Source organism: Meles meles, chromosome 6 (genome assembly GCF_922984935.1).
Source record: "Meles meles chromosome 6, mMelMel3.1 paternal haplotype, whole genome shotgun sequence".
Lineage (NCBI taxonomy): Eukaryota > Metazoa > Chordata > Mammalia > Carnivora > Mustelidae > Meles > Meles meles.
Genome location: NC_060071.1, coordinates 1,347,908 through 1,364,100, shown reverse-complemented (window position 1 = coordinate 1,364,100; position 16,193 = coordinate 1,347,908).

Here is a 16,193-nt window from a genome sequence, read left to right as displayed (position 1 = left end):
GGGAGGCACGTCTGTAAACAGGCCGCAGGGCCTGGTGCAGGACGTCTACCCTGGACGGTCCAGCCCGGGCTCGCACAGGAAGCTCTTCAGGCCCGACACCCCCCTTGGCTTTGGGGCACGGCTGCCGCCTTCTGCTGTGTGCTGAGTCAGCCCCCTGAGGGGGTCAGCGGAGAGGCGAGGCCTCTGGGTGGCCCCCGCGCAGGAAGTGAGCGAGCCTGCGGTCTGGGTGGAACCCGGGGTCCCAGGATGCCCGTTCACTACACTCTCCCGGGTGGGAGGGGGCGTCTGGGGCCCCAGCGTCTGGGCAGGCTGACCCCGGCGGGGAGCGCCGTCCTGTGATGTTAGCCCAAGGCTTCCAAATGTCCCCTCAGCGAGTCCGGCCTGGTTTCTGCACCACCTTGGCCAATGACGGGTCCTCGTCATAATAAATCCATCTCCTCTCTGGCTTCCCACCCCAGGCCGGCTGTGGCCTGCGGGGCATCAGCGCGGGAGCCCAGGAGAGGGACAGAGCCCGGCAGGAAACAGCAGAAGCCAAGACCCCAACTGGCCCAACACACCGTCCCTGAGAACACCCAGAGAGGAACAAACCAGCAAAGCGAATTCCCAGCGAGGGCCGAGGCCCGCAGCCCTGCAGACGGAGCTCAAAGCCATGGTCATGTGCCTGCAAACAGTCCGGTCACGCACACAACCGCAGGATAGAGGTGGCCTCTGGCTCACGGGCTCGGGTTAGGAGGACTCGGGACCTGGGGGCTGGCCCTGGGACCCAGAGCCGAGTGCCAGGTGGCCTGTGGAGCCTGGACCCGCCGGGGACTCCGCCCGGGGGGATTGGGGCGCGGCATGGCCTTGCTGGACAGGAGGGTGCTTGGCTGATGGTGGAAGCCTGTGGACGGGCAGGGTCAGGAGGCGGTGGTCAGGAGCACGGCAGCTCTGGGGGGACGCTAGCTAGAAGTTCGGCCCTCGGGCCAGCGCAAGCCAGACAAGGAGCCAGCGTCCGGCCAGCCCCAGAGCAGACTGCTCCCAGAGGGCAAGCAGGGAACAAGACAAGCCCCTACCTGCAACAGTGGACAAACATGCAGGCCTGGGGGAAAGGCTGGGTCTGGCTCTGCGTTCCAGAAGGATCCGGGCCGCGCCTCACCGGCAAGAGCAGCTGTCGGGTTTTGGACGTGGGGACGGAAGCCGAGACCCGGTCCCACCTGCGGGGCCCTGAGGTGTACCACCTGTGTTGGGATTCCCGGCACGGCCTCGGCCGGGACGGCAGCCAGGAGCTACTCCAGGAAGGCGCGGGGCCGGGAGACCCACGGGGAGCGCGTGCTGGTGACCGGAAGCGCGTCCCCCGCCGCCCCTCCCCCCGCGCCACCTCCCTCCGCAGACCCGACCTGCAGGGCCATCACCCGCCACTTCTCCCCAGCGCCGCCAGCACGTTGGCCACCGCCTGTCCGCGCCGGCTCCCGTCCCTTCCCGGGCTGGCGGCACACGCCTGCCGAGGCGCCTGTGAACCGAGGAATATGTTCCTATTCGCAACAAGAACGGTCAGTCGTCAGACAGGCGTCACCCGAAACGAATCAGAGAACGGAAATCCCGTCATCGTGGGAGCCGCAAGCGGACGCTAGGCCTCGCTAACTCCCGCTTGCTGAGAAGCCTCGCTGACCCCTCCCTCCAGCCAGTGCCTCCTCGGGCTCTGGGCCTCCAGCCTCCAGACTGCAAGGCTACAAGGTGTCTCTGTGCAGGGGACGCAGCCCTCTGCTGGCCTGCGGCACGGGGACACTGGGGTGGGGCATCCCCAGGAGCCCGTCCAGCTGGCCCCCAGCACCCCCCAGCGTGCTCCTGCCCTGGGCTCAGGGTGGGAACGATGGAGAAAGGCCCCCCCCAGCATCCCCTTCTTCTCCCTCCGCCGGAGAGCCCCTGAGTCCTGCCTTCAGAGCGCACTCTCCACCCGTGTGTCCCACCGGGGACGTCCTTGAGCTTCTGGGACGACGACCACCTGCTCTGTATACCAGCCATGCCGGCACCGTCTGCCGCCTTCGCAAGGGCGCCGCGTGCATGCGATCGGGAGACTGGGCTAGGAATCGGGGGTCCCTTCCCTCCCGGTTCGCACACGCGCATGCCGCCAGGAACCATTAGGAGACCACAGCCAGTGTTCCCCGGAGGAGGGGCTCCAAGCTGCACCGCAGGAAGCTGAGGTGAGACCTCTGTCCAGGCCCAGACGTGGGAGCCTGCAGGAGACCCACGTGGGTTTCTTCGAGGTCCTCATGTCCCACCAGCTCCTCCTTCTGGTCATCATGTGACAACAGCCGGACGCCAGATGGGTCCACGGCAAGCCCCCAGAAGCTGGGCTTTGTCCTGGCATGTTCCCGGGGTGGGAGCATGTACGAACCCCACTTCCACACGTGGGCAGCACAGCCAGGGGCTGTTTCCAAGCGGACCCCGGCTTCCCCAGCATCTCTTAGAGGCTCTAGGTTGTCCCAGACCAGGCGGCCTAGCGCTCACGGGGGATGCGGGTTTCACGAGGGCTCCCCTGCACCCAGAGCCAGCCAGTCCAGAGCTCCTCACACTGCCTGGCCCATCCCTTCCTGAGGAAACCACGAGCCACTGGGCCTCGGTGTCCTCTGGCTGGTGACCAGCCCTGTGCTTCCTCCCGGTGACCCTACTGTGAACCGCGAGTGTAGGAAAGTGTAAGCCTCTCCTGGGTTTTCCTGGTCTGCCGTGGTCTGCCACTCCGTGTCCAAAGTCAGACGGGCACCGTGCTGGAGACCAAGATTCAGGCCACTGAGCTCGTTTAGCCACATACACAGAGCCTAGAGAAAGTTCAAGGAAAGGATGGGGACGCCTGGGAGGCCCAGTCGGTTAAGCGGCTGCCCTCGGCTCAGGTCATGATCCCAGCGTCCTGGGATCAAGTCCCATATCAGGCTCCTTGCTCTGCGGGGAGCCTGCTTCTCCCTCTGCCTCTGCCTGCCTCTCTGCCTGCCTGTGCTCTCTCTATCTCTCTGACAAATAAATAAATAAAATCTTTTAAAAAAGAAAAGAAAGGAAAGGAAAGGAAAGGATGTTCCTGAAAAGAGGTCATCCAAGACTCAGTCCCTCCCCTTGACTTTACAGCTCAGGATATCTGTTTGGGATTTGCTGGGGGTACTTCTCCTCTAGGCTGCAGGGGGGCATACGGACGTGACCTCACCAGCACGATGGAGTGATGGCGGATGGCGCTTCCTGGCGGACCAGAAGCCGGTTCAACCAGTGTAAGGGAAGACGACCGATCACAGGCACCTGTCACCGGGAATGGGGTCAGAGCTGCTCCGTGGACGTGGACTGCAACTTGGACGAGGGTGTGGAAGGCAGACTTCTCTGATCAGCGCACCCCATGGGGTCCGGTGCGGTGCCAAGCAGGTGGGATGGAGCAGTCGGACGCTGGAGACTCAACTGCATGGCGGCTGAGCCCGGCAGGAAGCGCACGGGCTCCGAGTGGGTCAAACCCCGCCGTACCCCGACCCCGGTCATCCGCGGAGACTTGCTTGGCTCCGATTATCCCTCAAGTGACGCTCTCCCTGGAGACCTCAGCGGGTGGGGGAGGGGCAGGGACAGGTGTGGGCCTCCGCGTGGGTGCACTTCCAGAGCCAGCCACCGGCAGAGCGGGGTGCGGGGGGGGGCAGTGTCCAGGTCAGACACCCGGTCACCGTCACCATCCCCGGGACATGAGACTTCCAGACAGCAGGGTCAGTGGGCAATTTTGGGCTGAGGGGTTGACAAGGAGGCCAGCTGGGAGCTGGGCCGCACCTGACCCCCGCGCGGTGTGAGGGTTGGATGAGCTCCTGCTGGTAAAACGCTGAGCACGGTGCAGCCCGGCGCAGACACCCGGGCGAGCCTCCCCCTTCCTCCTCCGGTCCCCACTGGCGCTCTGCAGAAGGGGCCCGAGTGGGGCACTCAGGGGGCAGTCGTCCTCTGGGGGGAGCCCGCGTCTGGAGCCCATCCCCACGGCCTAGAGGAGGTGGGGGGGGACCAGCTGTCCTGCCCATTGTCAGCCCCCCTCTTGGACATCGCCGGGGACCGTGGCCATCCCATCAGGGGCGCCCCTAGCTGGTGGAGGTCTGCAGAGTCCCTGAGCCCAGCTCCAACCTCGGGCCCCTGGGGACCGAACTGTGTGTCCTTACTCACTGGCATTTACCTGGGGGGGGGGGTTCATCTGTCTTTGGCTTCCTTAGTAGCCTCCGCGTCACGGGCAAACTGGGTGCATTTGCAAACGTGGATCCTCTGGGTTGTTCGAACGCATACGCGCTCCGGAGAGAAAGCTTCCAGAACTCCGGAGCCCTGGGCACCCTTGGGGTTCATCTGGAGCCGGGCTCCCAGGAGACATCTTTAAGAAGCAGTTAAGACCGTAGACCTTCGCCCCCAAAAATCTGCCCCCCACAATTTCCTTAGAATCTCAGGGCTTCACGGCATCCCCTGTCTGGCTCCTTCGGCCTCCCACGAAGACCGTCTGTGCAGCCCCGCAGGTTGTACGTGGGGAGCGGACCCGCAAGGGGACGGGCCGGGCCAGGCTCCCCAGGGTGTGGCAGACCAGCGGGGCGCATTTCTCACCATGCCTGTGGCCCTGTATCAGAGAGGCCAGGCGGCACCCTAGCGGGAAGGCGGGGGCCCTGCAGACCTGAGGCTACACGGGGGGAGCCTGGGGCACCGCAGGGCTGGCCTGGGGGGGGGGGTTCTCAGGAGAACTGAGTACTGCCATAGCTGCCATAGCTGCTCCTCACCACTAGGTGGCACTTGCGCCATTTGTTTCTGGCGTTACCATCAAACCCTCCAAACTGGAGGTGACCCTCCTAACGACAGAGGGGAAACTGAGGCCAAGACACAGCGTCAGGCTCCGCGAGTTTCCCCGCATTATCGTCCTCCAGTGGGACAGTCCCCCTTCCGATCCCAAAGCCATCTAATGTAGACCAGAGTGTTTCCACCCTGGAACGCGGGTTCCGGGGCTGCTCCTTGGGGACGGGGCGGGGGACAGGGCTGCGCCACCCCTGCAGAGTGGGTGATGAGGGCGTGGGGCTCCGGGATGAAAGGCGGTTGGAGAACCCCTCTCCTAGTGGGCTCCAAGGGTGTCTCTGGCCCAGGAACTCCACGACGCCCCTCCAGGAACATGTGGATGTTTCCAGACCGGCAAAGGCCCTTGCCCTCTGACCGCCTGCAGAAATTCTGGGGAGGTGCCCAGCCATCGGGGGCAGGCCTCCTAACTCAGCAGTGCGCTCGCTCAACACACCAGCTACACACACTACCTGAGCACCTGCCCCGCACCTGCCTTGTTAGCTGAGCACCCACCCCGCGTCTGCCTTGGTACTTGAACACCTGCTTTGATGAAGTGCTTGCTGAGCACCTACCTTGATTCTGTGCTTGCCAAGCACTTGCTTTGATGCTATGTTTGCTGAGCACCTGCTTTGATGCTGTGTTTGATGAGCACCTGCTTTGATGAGGTGTTTGCTGAGCACCTGCTTTGATGAGGTGTTTGCTGAACATAATTTCACGTCTACCATTTGATGAACTTCTCCCAGCATTCAGCACTGTGTGCAAGGATTATTTTCTCATTTTACAGAAGAGGAAACAGAGCCCCAAACCATGTTTCTTAAATTTTTTTTTTTTTTTTTTTTTTTTATATTTTATTTATTTGACAGAGAGAAATCACAACTAGGCAGAGAGGCAGGCAGAGAGAGAGGAGGAAGCAGGCTCCCTGTGGAGCAGAGAGCCCGATGCGGGGCTCGATCCCAGGACCCTGGGATCATGACCTGAGCCGAAGGCAGAGGCTTTAACCCACTGAGCCACCCAGGCGCCCCCCAAACCATGTTTAAGAGAGAAAAATGAGCCAGATATTCTCAGGGATGGAATTATCCCAGACTCCCAGTGTCTTCAGAAGAACCTTAGAAATGGAAGGCGGAAATGCAGGTGCCCCCATCCCCACTCCCAGGCTCATCTGTGGCCCCTTCACCGCCCCTGCCACTCGGGGACAGCTCTCCAGCTCCTACACACAGTCCTGCCCTCCCCGGCTGCCCCCAGCCTGCCTCTTCCTGACACCCTCTGGCCTGCAGCATGTGGATCCCAGAAGTCTGGGGCCTGGATCTGGCAGAATCAGGCGAGCCCCTCCCCACCTCGCCACGCACAGGTCTGCACCAGCCTGAGGCTCCACGCGGTCACCCTGAAAGCCTTGGGAAGGGACACAGCTTAAACAAAAGTCAGGCGTTTACATCTCAGCCAACGAGTATGCAGCCTTTCCAGAGAGCAAGGGGAGAAGAGAGAAATCACAGAGACACTCCTGGAAAGACACGGATGGGGGCTGCAGCCGGGGAGCCCACAGCGCACATGCTCTGAGCACAGGGACTCTCACCGCTTCCTCGAGGGGCTCTCCTGCCCCAGACTGTCCCATCTCCAAGCATCCGCTCAGGGCCAGGCCCTGCACCGTGTGCTGCTAGCAAGACCCGCGAGAGACACTTCTCCCGCTCGGGGAGGGTGGAACCCCATATACACAGCCCCCATGAGGGGCACGGACAGCGGCGCCTCAGCGGTCCTGGGGGAGCCCGGAGCAGACGGCATTTCCCTCCACGGGGAATCAGCAAGACTCTCCAAAGAGGGGTTGTTGGCCCAGAATCCGTTCTCCTGGGACCTGATGTTCACACGGTGTGTGTGCTCCTGGCAGGGGCAAGTGCGAAGCTTCTCTAGGTAAGAGAATAGGAAGCCAGAATTGAGGACAAAAATCTAACGTTGATTCAGAATGAGAAAAGACATCACAAAAATTACAGCATTTCAAAGCTGGAAAACATTACCAGCTTCATGAAAATCACAAAAGGAACATAACGTTTCTATTAATAGAGCGCAACTTACACCTAAAAGGTTTTCTATTTTTCGCATGCCTGATCCTCGATGGTCCCTGCCTATGACAAGGAGTTGGGGGCAATGTAATTTTTTCTGGTCCAGAGAATACAGACAAACCAGTCTTCCCTTCAGCACAAAGGATCAGAAAAAAAGGATTGTTGTGATAACACTGCATCCTGTTACTTCCAAAGACAAGTACATTTTTACGATTGCTACCAATTTGGGAAAACCTCTGTCAAGGATGTTTCCTAGGTGAACTACAAGTTTCAACGCGTTTCAAAGAGCTTTTTGTAAGGACTTGTCTTCGAAGCTCCTTCAACTGAAGGCACACATTGATGCTGTCTTTGTCAATATCGCATTTATTCCGAATTAACAGGAGACTTCAGTCGTCTCCAAACAGGTTCGCTCACACGCGTGTTCCTCCTCCTTCACGGAATGACCAAAGCGTCCAAGAACCAACTCGTGGAAGGCGTCGCCCTTCTTCGTAAGGACTGGTGTAATTCACCCCTCCTCCGCAGGCTGGGTCCTGTCCATTCTGCTGCCCATCTTTAAAGCTTTTGTTCTCTATTCCATTCATTTTTATTTGATGCTCTTCTTCGTGCTTTCATTAGTAAACTGAAAGGCAGCAGAAGAAAGACACTTCCGTACGTGTGCAAATCACCAGCCTGTGATTTCTCATTTGTTTGCAGAAACTTTCCAAAATGTCTCTCCGGCTGCCGCTAAAACGGTGTACTTGAGCCTCATTAACTTTCTGAATGAACTTTCAGACTTTGTATCCATGTTTGAGCTCCCCTTCCAACCCAGAATGGATGTGTACTGTCTTTAAAACACCGTGAGACCACACTGCAAGGCGTTGTCCATGCCTTCTGGGGCTCCAGCTGCAGTGGACGTGCGCTGGGGACACCTGTGGTCCTGCCAGCGAGTTGCTGTCTGACGCGGTTCAGGATTCGGGATCTGCCTCCGTGGGGGGGGGGGGCATCTGGGAATGTCCCTGCTGCCCCTCACTGTCCTGACCCTCAGGTGCAGGGCCGGGGGCCCTACCACAGTAGGAAAGTGTCAGGTGCGTCTCCAATGCCACGGACACGAGAGTCCATGGGACCCAGGGCATCAGAGCAGGAAGAGCCGCGGGGCTCGGCCAAGTGCAGACAAAATATCTGAGTTTGGCAAAGTTCTCAAAACATTCATTGTCACACAAACACATGGCGAGGGTCCCTTGCAGGGTTGGGGGTGCTCAGAAGGGGCTGTGCAGGCAAGGCCCTCAGGCTGACGTCCTTCCGCTTCCTGTAAGTCAGCCTCAGAGGATGAGAAGGGGTCGTCAGACAGAAAGGGAAGAGAATTCCAGGCAAAGGCAGCAGCATGAGCAACAACACGGTAGCCGGTCGTTCAAAAATGCATCACCAGTGATAAACCCAGTACCGCTCGGGAGACAGCAGGCTGCTGAGAGAGACGCAGGTCAGATCACAAAAGGCCTGGGCTCCCGCCTGAGGAGGTTAGACCGTGCCTGGCTCAGATGGCCAGCACGGCGACCCCATGTTATACACACTTCCCTCCCACTCTGAAGGGGCTTTTCCCGTGTTTTCTTTCCTTTGTAACTAAGGACGTTTTTGAAGCATGGGAGCAGGTCCTGAAGATACCTGCCCTTTGAAGAGCAGGACAGAGTGGAAGCGTGCGGAGGGCAGCGCTCTCTCTGAAGACACAGCCAGCGTCGCCCGCTTGGACAGCACCTTTCCCCAGATTGAGGCAGGCAGACAGGAAGCGGAGAGTACATTCGCTACACTGAGCAGCACCCAGTCCCCTGGGGCGCGTGTGGTCCACTGGCCACTGATCCCGGCCTCTGGTTCTTCTTGATTCAGACCTCACCCCTGCGAGACTGCCGCACTGTTACCATAGGCCTGGGTCCCTCACTGAGGGAACGAAGGCCCCCAGGGGCCCAAAGGACTCACAGAAACAGCAACAAGGCCCAGCTGCCACGAATCTGGCCCCCAGTCATTGTCACAGGACGCCCTGTCTGGGGAGCCATGTCGGAGGCAGTCTGAGCCCGACCCCCCAGGGGGCCACCGTCCTCCCCCACCCCCACTGAGGCCCTTGGCCTCGCATACAGCACCATCCATCACGTGCCCCGAGCCCTAACTATGTGCCCCTGCCAGAGGCCCTCAGCTCCCAGAAACGGGGGGTGTCACACCAGGGGTGTCCTCGGAATCACAGGCGAGTGGTGATCCATCAAATCGTGAGCAGTTCGACCGGTGCCTTCTGGATTCTGTGAGGCCCCACTCAGAGCGGAGGAGTCAGTGTCTGGCGGGTCCCCTCTGCGGCCCCCAGCCTGAGAGCCACCGTGTCCCGGTGGCCATGCCAGGAAGGGGCACGGGAGGGCGGTTCCCCTGGGAAGTGCACACCCACTGCTCCGCTGCTCTCTGCACGCAAGCCCGGCTGTCCCAGTACGCCCGTCCAGAAGCTTCCATCGCCCACCCTGACAGGTACCGGAGAAGGGGCACGGTGACCGTCCTGTTCACTGATGACTCACTTGCAGGGACGTCTCCAGCTGGCGGGTCTGGATGGGGAATGGACGGGGTCAGACCGCAATGTCCTGTGTGGGGTCCCAGTTGCTCTGGTTTCTGGGGGCATGGGATCCACCCCAAGTCGGGGGTCTCTCCCCCTGCAGCGTCCGCACGGAGGCCCCGGAGTCTCACGCGGCAGGTCTGGGGCGCCCCAGAACGGCTTCATCTAGAGGGCATCGTTCCACGGCTCTTGATCAGCACCTGCCTTCCCGTGTCCTCAGCCCCGCCAGGCCCCACGCCAGCAGAAGGCCGCCCCCTCTCAGGGCCCCAGAAGGTGGCCTCGGTCACCCGCCCACGCACACCACACCCAGCAGCCTTCTGGGCCGGGCCCTCCCCAAGTTTGCCCCCTGCGAGCTGTGAGTCTCAGGGAACCTCTCCCGGCCTCCGTGTCCTCACTAGAGCAACGGGGTTACCCCAGGGTTGTGGCGAGACTGAGTCAGGGGTCTGTAGAGCACTGGCACCAACAGGATGGGGTGTCGGGACCAACGTTCCAACGGATCCTGAGAACTAGGAGCCGCAGCAAACCTCCGTCTGCCACGGGACGGTTCCCGGCTGCGGGGACCCCGCCTCCCCTCCCGGCCTCCGTCCACCAGCAGCGAGCGACAGAGACAGCAAGGCGTCCTGCCTCCTGCCTTCCTTTGTCACCAGTGAACCCCAGGAAGCCCGACAGACAGCTGTGTCCAGGTCATGCTCACTGAGCGTGTCAACGTGGGGGTCTGCACGGGGGTCCTGGGCTGCCGTGACCGCGCCTCCCACCAGGGAGCTCTGGACAGCGGGAACACGCTCTCGGGTTGGAGGCCGGAGGTCTGAGAGCAGGCGTCGGGGGCGTGACCTCTGCGAGGCCTCTGGGGCGACCCCTTGCCTCCCTCTCCAGCTTCCGGTGCCTCCAGACTGTCCCCGTCCTCCCGCGGACTGCTCACCGGGGCGTCCCTCTGCCTCTCCCCTCCTTGTAAGGACATCTCACTGGGCCAAAAGTCCTCCCTAAATCCAGGGGTCTCCCCTCGAGATCTCGTACTGAGGTCACCGCAAAGCCCCATTTCCATATGAGATCACACTCCGAGGTTCGGGTAGACGTGGGTTTCGGGAGGGTCGCACCGTCCCACCCGACCCCGGCGGCACAGCCCTCGAAGCTGACGGCACTGCTCACCGCCCCCTCCCGGTCACCGAGGCCATCCTCCGCGCACGCCTGGGGGATGTGGGGAGGGGGCACCCGCGGGGGAGAGCGGGCCCCTCTCCCACCCTTCCCTCCACGGCCAAAGGGCCACACCCGGGGAGCGTGGCCTGGGCCGCGGAGTCTGCGGACATCTCTCACAAGCAAGCCGAGGCTCTGGCACCTGTGGTTGCAGGGGTGGCGTCGGGCTGTGGGGCAGCAAAGCCGTGAGGGAACCGTCTGCAAACGCCTACAGACGCGAGGTGGCAGGGACCCCTGCGGGGGCCGCAGAGGCCGGGTCTGCAGGGACACAGCACTCAAAGCGTCTGGCAGAGGCGCGGCGTCCTTCTCACCACCCGACCGGCTCAGCCCCGACTCCCACTGAGCAGCGGGGGCCCTGCACGGCCTGGAGGCCGCAGATATGTCTGGAAGCTCCCGCTCGTCTTTCCTGAGCTCCGGGGTCTGCCGGCCGCCGGGTGCAGGAGATCTCCCCCAGCACCGTCCCGTCCGCCCGCCCCTCCCTCCACGGCCGGACCACACGGGCCACACTGGCCCTCGCCCTCCCCGGAGACCCGGGCTTCTCGGCCTCCACACGGAGAGCGCGGCGGGGCCGGGGAGTTCCTCGTCATGGGCGTCTGTCTGGCGAGCCGTGGGCTGCTCGCCTCCGCCGTGAGATGCCAGGAGCACCCACAGCCCCACACCTGCGTCATGACAACCAAAAATGTCTCGAGATGTGCCCACGTCGCCGGGACCCAAACTGCCCTCAGGGAGGCACCCGCAGGCCACTCCCTCCTGGCCACCGCGCAGTCCCTCCCACCTGCCCGTCTGCATTCTCTCCTCCCCTTCCCCAAATGCAGCCCGAACTCTCCGTGTCGGGGTTCAGGGCTCCCCCTCCGCCCAGACTCTCAGAACAGTCCCCTCAGCATCCCCCCGAGGTCAGTCGGGCTGGCTTGCCTCCGACCTACTGACAAGCAGAACCTCTCCAAGGCCTGGCCGGCTCCTGCCCCCGGCCAGCTGGAGTTCAGGATGGGCCAGTCCCGTCCGCTAGAGCTTTCTGAGATGACTGCGGTGCTGCGCGTGGTCTGCGCCGTCCGGGACGGCGGTCGTCAGCCATGTGTGGCCACTGACCGCTTGACGTGGGCCCGTGGGACTGCGGAGCTGGATTCTTAATCTCACCGGGAGTTAACAAACCGTCCAACGCTAGCCCCATATACGGAACGCGTCTCGCACTTTCTTGGATGCTCTCCCAGGTCACCGGGTGTCCATGTAGCGTTAGAATCTACCGAAATCGCTCAAAAATCCCATCATCCAGGTGGTCGGGATCTCGGGGGTGGCTCCCAGCCTTAGCCTTGTTCCAGCACCGCTTACACCCCGCATGTGTGTAGGGTCAGGAACGGCGTGCTGGGCCCTGCTTACCTCCCCGCCCCCCTCGCGCACCCCAGCCCTAAACAACTCAGCCCAGGCCTGTGGGTCCGAGGTCATCTCACCCTCTGCACCCCGACCCACGTCCCAGCTCCTCTGCCCGGAAGGCTCTCATCCACGGAAATTCGTGGCTGGGGGTCTCAGGAGGCCATATATGGGATGAGGGCAAGGAAAAGGTTTGGACGGGGAGCCGTCCTGGGCTGGGAAGGCTTGAGTCCCTCAGAAAAGCCGGGTGGGGGCTCCTTGTCTCCAGGCAGGCCCGGGGCTGTGTGCTCATGGCAGGGTGAGCTGAAGGATGGCTCACGAGGGGTGGCGGCTTGCAATGCGGGCTCGGGCTCCCGGTAACGTCACGGTGCGCCCCACTCCGCCACCCACCTCCGCACCTGCTCTTCCGACGGGCAAGATGCGGGCCACAGTCCCTCCCTCTGCAGGTTGTCGAGGGGTGAACGCCCGGAAAGCACTGGAAACAGCACCTTGCCCACTCGATCAACGTCACAGTCACGCATCGCATGATTCATGAAACTCCATCGCGGGCCGAGCGCAGACCTGGTGTCTCCCGCCTTCGCTGCAGCCTCTGACGTGAGCCCTGTCATCTCAGTCCCATTCTACAGATGAGGGCTGTGGGACTTGCCCCGAGGTCACACCGCCAACAGGTGACGTTCCGGAACTGAACTCGGGCAGCCGGGCTCCGGCTCCCCCCTCCCTCCCCTGGCTGAGTCCTCGAGAGCTCGGCCCACCGGGATTTCTCTCCCATCTTACAGATGGAGAAACGGGCTCAGGGACGTGCGGGAAGCCACCCAAGATGGCCCAGCGGGAGACAGGCAGGCCGGGCTCAGCATCAAGGGCCCCCACGCTGGTGCTCTTCCATGGACGGACTTCCCTTGCGTCTTCTCGAAGCCGACGGTTTCGTGAACAAACCTCACCAAATGGACACGTTTCTGACTTGATCGTCCAACTCTGTTGCCGGTCTCTGGGCTCTTGCCTATTGATGACCGCTATCAAATTCCACTATCGCACCGATCATCGACTTTCTTCTTTTCTATCGGCCCTGGGTCCAAGCTGCAGTTCAGAGAAGGGACACGGACCCACCGCAACGGTGCATCCCAGCACAGTCACCCGCATGCTCAGCTCAGGGTCCAAGGAGCCAGCCCGAGGCCCTGGCCCTGGAGCGGCAGCCAAGCGGGGGATGGACTGGATGGTTCTCCAGAAAGAGGCTGCCATCGGCCCCTTGGAACACTTAGTGCCCCGGCACGTGCCAGAGGTCTGGACGGGGGTTAGGGACCTCACTCCGGTCCCACTGCCAATGATTGTCTGTCCCCCACTAACACCTGCAGGGTTAGTGAGCTCCTGGCCTGCCTTGCGATTCGGCACTTGCTCCCGCCAGCTTTGGGGAGTGGGGGCGGGCGGGGAAGGCTGCAGTTTGCCCCTGCACAGCGGGCTCCCCTGGAGGCCAGCCACACCGCGTCAGCACGCCCTGAGAAGCAGGTGCTTCGTTGGGAAGCCATGTATGAGCCCGAGGACAGCCCCCAGGCTAAGTGTGACTGTTGGGCTCCGCCGTCCCAGGGAAATGCAGCCTCCACACCCAGCCCTGCAGCCGTGCTGACCTCCTCGTGCGGCTGGACGAGCGGGTGCACAGGAGCTGGCAGGGCGGAGCACGTGCCCCGGCCACACGCCCCGGCTCAGAACAGCCGAGGGAGGGGCAGGCCGACCTGGAGCGAAGGGAAAACCCCAACACCGAAGAGTGCGGGGCCAGTGGCCACTGTGTCCTCGTCCACCCCACGGGGTCAAGGTGGGGCTTGGGGGAGGCGCGTGCAAGGCCATGGCAACCGCGGCCAAAAGGCCAAGGAGGGAAAGTGGGGAGCATCCCAGGACAGAGAGGTCCCCTCTCCCCCAGAGTGGTGTCAGGGGACACAGAGACACCCCACCTGACTCCAGAAGGGGTTGCTGGGGCATCCAGCTGGTAGAGGGATGGGGAACACCTGGGCGCCAGCCAGCTGCCGTCCCGGAGGAGCTAGGAAGAACGATGCACCCAGCCAAGATGGGGAATCTGAAAGCCAAACCCCAGGCCCGTGGGCAGATCCAGGCGGGGCCTGGGGCTCCAGGCTCTGAGGTCAGTGTGACCCCAGGAATGACTCAGTCAGAGACACCTAGATGGGGTCCAGTGGTCTCTGTACCCAATTGGCTCAGAAATGCAGCCTCCTCCAGGAGCTGGGGGACGGGAAGGGGGCTGCCCTGTCATCTTCCCTCCCAGACACGATGGCCCTCTGCACAAGGACAGAAGGGTCGGCAGGGACGGGCCTGACAGAAGCACCCCAGCCCCGTGGACATGCGTGCACCTGGCGTGGAGGCAGCCAGCTGAGCTCTGGGACCCGGAGAGCAGCAGGAGCCCACCCAGGGTCATCCAGCCGGTAAGCAGCAGGCAGAGTCAGCGGCAGAGGCCAGACACCTGTGACGCCATGGGACGGAGGACACACCTTCGCTCACACCCTCACGATCCCCCACCGGCCTCCCACACAGCCTTTCCCCGTCACACTGCTCATGGCCTGTCTTTGGAGCACTGGTGTTACTGCTCAGCACTCGGGGCACCCTACAGGCTCGATCTCACAGCATGGAGTCCTCTTTCAGTTATGGGAAGGATTTGGAAACCCTCTCCTACAGGTAAGGGAGCCGAGGCTCAGAGAGGTACGGTCACTTACTCAAGGTCACACAGCGAGTCGAGGGCAGAGCCGGGATTCGACCCCTTTGCTGAGACACCGCCCCTTCCCACCCCCAGAACGAGTCTGCATCTCCACACACCTTCCCCTGGCAGTGAGAGCCTGCGGGTGTCTGTCCTCTCTGGTCCCGGCCTGGAAGGACACACAGCCAGGACGCAGGCTTTCAACCTCCCTTGTAAAATTCGCTGACTTCAGTGGTCAGGTGCAAATGCCCCGATGCCCACCCGAGGGAACCCTGAAACCCCGGGGGAAAGGGCACTGTCGCTCCAGACCGTCATCCGGGTTCAAATAAACACCCACGTTCATCTGTCGACATGGGCATGAGATCAATGAGGTCACAGCATCCCAAGAGTCTCCTTCATACCAGAACACCAACCGCAAGCACGTTAATCAAACACAAACTGTGAAGTTTTAAAGTGGGAATATAGAGACAGAGCCCCCGTGAGCAGCTGGACCCAGCGGAGCCGTGACCCGCCTGTGCCTGGGGCGGGGGGCAGGGGACAGGCTGCCGGGAGCCACGGGGAGCGGCTGTGACTCAGTCTGACTGCTGACCCCGTCGGGCCGGGGAAGGCAGGCAGGAAATGTCAGGAGCCCGTCAGGGGAATGTGGCTCATCGATGTGGCATCCGCTCCTGCCTCCGGGGAGCTCCGAGAAGTGCTCTGAACAGAGCTGACAGGTCCGTGCATCGCCCGCTCTGACCACATCTCCCAGACGGGGCGGCCCCGCCCACAGCCGCTGCGACCCACGCCCCGGTCTCCACGGGACCCTGCGGGAGCAACGGGACACGGTAGCTTCGCTGGATGACCACCGTCAATGCCCATCACTGAGCGCCAACACGAACCGGGCACCGTTCAGCAGAGTCCCACTTCACCCCCACGACCCCCCTGCAAGGTGTCTGTCGCCAACCCCACTCAGAGACCAGGAACTGAGGCTGGGAGGGGGGGAGGCACCACCCCCCGAGATCATCCCGACCCAGAGAAAGTCGCATTCTGCTCCCACGTCCTGCAGTCCGACCTCACACTGCATGGACTTTCCACACACCCCTTCGAGAAGGTGCTTACCTCCCCACTTGACAGATGGGAAGACTGAGGCCCCGAGGAGTCGAAATCCACAAAATCCCCTCCTTCCTCCTGAGTCCCAGGGCGGGGGCGGCACTGAGGACATTCAGAGAAGGATATAGGTTGCATAACATCCCCCGTTCCCCGCCGGGAGATGCCGACGCCCACCTTCCCCATTCACGAATCTGGGCGACGCGTGGTGGGCGTCGGGGAAGGATATTTAGGAAAAAAAAAATGTCTTCAGTCAGGGAATTTCACGGGATAATTACATAGTGAGGAACCCAATTAGCAGAGGGGGCCGATCAGCCACAGCAGCCACAGCCACGCCTGCGTCCCCACGCGCACAGCCGCTCACGGCCTGCAGCGGAGCGCGGCCCCTGGAGCCTGGGTACACGCCGCCGCTCTCCCACTCGCGGACACACACTGTCGGGAGGGTCCTCCGAGGCTGGGA